We start from the raw sequence: 4,974 nt of genomic DNA, 5'->3' as shown, positions 1-4,974 counted from the left end.
CAAGATGAGAGGTCACACAGGGGTTACAGTCCAACAGCTTTCTTTGAAATCACAAGTTTTCGGGGTGCTGCTCCTTCGTCAGGTGAAATGGAGCGAGGCACACAGGCACATAACACAAAGGTGGAGTGACAATAGCCCAACACTCACAGGTAATCACAAATATTAAAGGATAAGTACAGACAGTGTAGGCCGGCTGAATAACAAGTCTTTACAGGCAATCAGGAGTGCTAATAGACAAATGCAAGCAGTTGAGTAAAATCAGTGTGTGTAAATTGTTGACAGGTGTAAAGGGATGGCCTAAGAAACCATAATTTAAAGCTCTGAAAGCCTGTGATTGCAAATAAACCTGTTGGACTTTAACCTGGTGTTGTGAGACTTCTTACTGTGTTTACCCTAGTCCAACGTCGGCATCTCCACATCACCGATAATTTAAGGCAGAGAGATAATTACAAACAATCAAAGAGTAAAAACTACAGTTCAACACGTGGCCAAACAGCTGGTGAAGGAGGGAGGGTTTCAGATATCTGGATCATTGGGACCTCTTCCAGGGAAGGTGGGACCTGTACAAGAAGGACGGATTGCATCTAAACTGGAATATATTGGCCGGGAGGTTTGCTAGTGTCACACGGGAGGATTTAAACTAGTTTAGCAGCGGGGGTGGGGGGCTGGGAATAAAAGCAAAGGTGAATTAACTAAAGGGGAACGAGAAAATGGGGCCAGTAAGACTCAGAGAAAGAGCAGCAGGGTGTAGTTGCTAATCAAAGAGGGTCTGGTGGACTGAAGTGCATTTGTTTCAATGCAACAAGTGTTACAGGTAAGGTAGATGAACTTAGAGCTTGGATTAGTACTTGGAACTATGATGTTATTGCTTTTGCAGAGACTTGGTTAAGGGAAGAACAGGATTGGTAGCTTCAAGTTCCAGGATACAGATGTTTCAGGCGGGATAGACGGGTTGTAAAAGGAGTGGGGGAGTTGCATTACTGGTTAAGGAGAATATCACAGCTGTACAGCGGGAGGATACCTCGGAGGGTTCAGATAGTGAGGCAATATGGGTAGAATTCAGGAATAGGAAGGGTGTAGTCACAATGTTGGGGGTTTACTGTAGGCCTCCCAACAGCCAGTGGAAGATAGAGGAAAAGATATGTATGCAGATTTTGGCAAGGTATAAAAGTAACAGGGTTGTTGTGGTGGAGATTTTAACTTCCCCGATATTGACTGGGACTCACTAGTGCTAGAGGCGTGGATAGGGCAGATTTTGTAAGGAGCATCCAGGAGGGCTTCTTGGAACAGTATGTAGATAGTCCAACTAGGGAAGGGGCCGTACTGGACCTGGTATTGGGGAATGAGCCTGGCCAGGTGGTCGATGTTTCAGTCGAGGAGCAGTTCAGGAACAGTGACCACAATTCAGTAAGCTTTAAGGTACTGATGGATAAAGATAAGTGCAGTCCTCAAGTTAAGGTGCTAAATTGGGGGAAGAATGATTACAACAATATTAGACAGGAACTGAAGAATGTAGATTGGGGGCAGATGTTTGAGGGCAAATCAACATCTGGCATTTGGGAGGCTTTCAAGTGTAAGTTGATAGGGATTCAGGACCGGCACATTCCTGTAAGGATGAAGGATAAGTATGGCAAGTTTTGGGAACCCGGGATAACGAGAGATATTGTGAGCCTAGCCAAAGAGAAAAAGGAAGCACTTGTCAAAGCTAGGAGGCTGGGAACACATGAAGCAAGTGTGGAATACAAGGAAAGTAGAAAGAAACTTAAACAAGGAGTAAGGAGGGCTGAAAGGGGTCATGAAAATTCATTGGCCAGCAGGATTAAGGAAAATCCCAAGGCTTTTTACACGTATATAAAGAGCAAGAGGGTAGCCAGGGAGAGGGTTGGCCCACTCAAGGGCAGGGGAGGGAATCTATGCGTGGAGCCAGAGGAAATAGGCGAGGTATTAAATCAGTATTCACCAAGGAGAAGGACTTGGTGGATGATGAGTCTGGGGAAGGATGTGTAGATAGTTTGTGTCATGTCGAGATCAAAAAGCAGGAGGTATTGGAGTTCTTGAGAAACATTAAGGTCGACAAGTCCCCAGGGCCTGAAGGGATATGCCCCAGGATACTGAGAGAGGCAAGGGAGGAAATTGCTGGGGCCTTGAGAGAAATCTTTGTATCCTCACTGGCTACAGGGGAGGTCCCAGAGGATTGGAGAATAGCCAATGTTGTTCCTTTGTTTAAGAAGGATAGCAAGGATAATCCAGGTAATTACAGGCCGGTGAGCCTTACATCAGTGGGAGGGAAATTATTGGAGAGGATTCTTCGAGAGAGGATTTATTCCCACTTGGAAATAAGTGAGTGTATTAGCGAGAGGCAACATGGTTTTGTGAAGGGGAGGTCATGTCTCAGTAACTTGATCAAGTTTTTCGAGGAAGTGACAAAGATGATTGATGAGGGTAGGTCAGTGGATGTTGTCTACATGGACCTCAGTAAGGCCTTTGACAAGATCCCTCGTGGCAGACTGGTGAAGTCACATGGGATCAGAAGTGAGCTGGCAAGGTGGATACAGAACTGGCTCGGTCATAGAAGACAGAGGGTAGCAGTGGAAGGGTGCGTTTCTGAATGGAGGGCTGTGACAAGTGGTGTTCATGATGTGGAGATGCCGGCGAAGCTTGTGTGGCTTTTGCTACCAAATAAACCTGTTGGACTTTAACCTGGTGTTGTTAAACTTCTTACAAGTGGTGTTTCTCAGGGATCAGTGCTGGGACCTTTGCTGTTTTTAATGTATACAATGATTTGGAGGAAAATGTAACTGGTTTGATTGGTAAGTTTGTGGATGACACAAAGGTTGGTGGATTTGCAGATAGCGATGAGGACCATCAGAGGATACAGCAGGATATAGATCAGTTGGAGATTTGGGCAGAGAGAAGGCAGATGGAGTTTAATCTGGACAAATGTGAGGTAATGCATTTTGGAAGGTCTAATACAGATAGGAAATATACAGTAAATGGCAGAACCCAGAAGAGTATTGATAGGCAGAGGGATCTGGGTGTACAGGTACACAGGTCACTGAAAATGGCAATGCAGGTGGAGAAGGTAGTCAAGAAGGCATACGGCATGCTTGCTTTCATTGGCCGGGGCATTGAGTTAAAAAATTTGCCAAGTCATGTTGCAGCTTTATGGAACCTTAGTGAGGCCGCACTTGGAACATAGGGCCCGATTTACGGGCGCGAAAACATGGTAAAGTCGAGTGTGAGGCCATTAACGCGATTCGTGCCTGCGTCCGTGCAAATTGCCACTTTACCGAAACCTGGGAATGGCAGCAATCTGCTTCACGCCCAAAACGGGCGCAACGACGATTTAAATGTATTTGCAAGCATTTAAATTGAATTAATGAACTGCCCGCCAACTTTACCAGCATTTTCCCCTTTACCGCCGCGTTTGCTAATCCGGAACCGCGCCGTATTGAACCTGCTAAATAAAAGCCTGAATCAGGCGCTCCAGCTGCTGACGAGCCCGTTTAGAGCTTCCAACGGCTCCCTGACTCAGATCAGTGGTGGGGGAGAGGAGGGCGGCGGGTCCGATCATTCTCTGGCTGGGGGAGGGGGAGGGGGGGTGAGGCCAGATCATTGTCTGGTTGGGGGGGGGGGAGGAGGAGGAGGAGGAGGTGGGTCAGATGTTCCTCTGGGGAGTGGGGGTGGGGTGGTGAGTGAGGTCAGACCATTCTCTGGGGGAGGGGGGGGGTGGCGAGTGAGGCCAGATCGTGTCTGGGGGAGGGGGTGAATGAGGCCAGATTGTTGTCTGGGGAGGCGGGGGGGGAGGAGGGAGGCGGGTAAGATGGATCTCTGGTGGGGGTGCCACCAGGGGGATCTGCTGCCATTCTGCGGGCGATCGGTGGAGAGGGAGGGGGGCAGGGGTGGCGATAGGTCTGGGTAGTGGGGGGGTGGATAAGGGGGACAGTGATGTGTGTGGGTTGTGAGGGGGTGGATAAGGGGGACAGTGTTGTGTGTGGGGGCCATCGCTCCCGCTTTTCGCCCCCGGGCCGCTTTCTCCGCTTTCTGCGGCCCGGGGGCGATCTGACACGGACGCGCTTTTTCACATTATTTTCTAACTGCGCATGCGCAGTTCAGAGCTCCGATCGTTTCGGCCGCGCTAAGCCCCGCCTACAGCGGGGACTGACGATTCTTTGTTCAGGCTGAGTGCGTACGGGGGGCGCCTGAGAACAGATTTCCAGGTCGGATCTGAATTGCGCCCAGATTCAGCACTTAGAATGAAAATGGTAAAATCAGGCCCATAGTGTTCAATTCTGGTCGCCACACTATCAGAAGGATGTGGAGGCTTTGGAGAGGGTACAGAAAAGATTTACCAGGATGTTGCCTGGAGTGGAGGGCATTAGCTATGAGGAGAGGGTGGAGAAACTTGGTTTGTTCTCACTGGAACGATGGAGGTTGAGGGGTGACCTGATAGAAGTCTACAAGATTATGAGGGGCATGGACAGAGTGGATAGTCAGTAGCTTTTTCCCCAGGGTGGAAGAGTCAATTACTAGGGGGCACAGGTTTACGGTGCGAGGGGCAAGGTTTAAAGGAGATGTACGAGGCAAGTTTTTTACACAGAGGGTGGTGGGTGCCTGGAACTTGCTGCCGGGGGAGGTAGTGGAAGCAGATACGATAGTGACATTTAAGGACAAAGTGGACAATTACATGAATAGGATGGGAATAGAGGGATATGGTCCCCGGAAGGGTAGGGATTTTTAGTTCAGTCGGGCAGCATGGTCGAGTAGGCAATGGGGCCTCAGTTTAATATCTCGTCCAACAGTGAGGAATTGAAGGGTCAGCCATGATTTTAGCACTCAATTCCCAGGGAAGATCTCAAAGCCGGAACCTGGTGACTCCAAACAAGATTGTCCCCAACAGAACCAAGGCTGGATTTTCAGATTTCTCCAGAATTTTCCTTCCTGGAGCGTAAAAGGGAGCTGATGCAAAGGGTA

This window comes from Mustelus asterias, chromosome 25 (genome assembly GCF_964213995.1).
Source record: "Mustelus asterias chromosome 25, sMusAst1.hap1.1, whole genome shotgun sequence".
Taxonomy (NCBI): Eukaryota; Metazoa; Chordata; class Chondrichthyes; order Carcharhiniformes; family Triakidae; genus Mustelus; species Mustelus asterias.
This window is presented reverse-complemented; position numbering follows the sequence as displayed.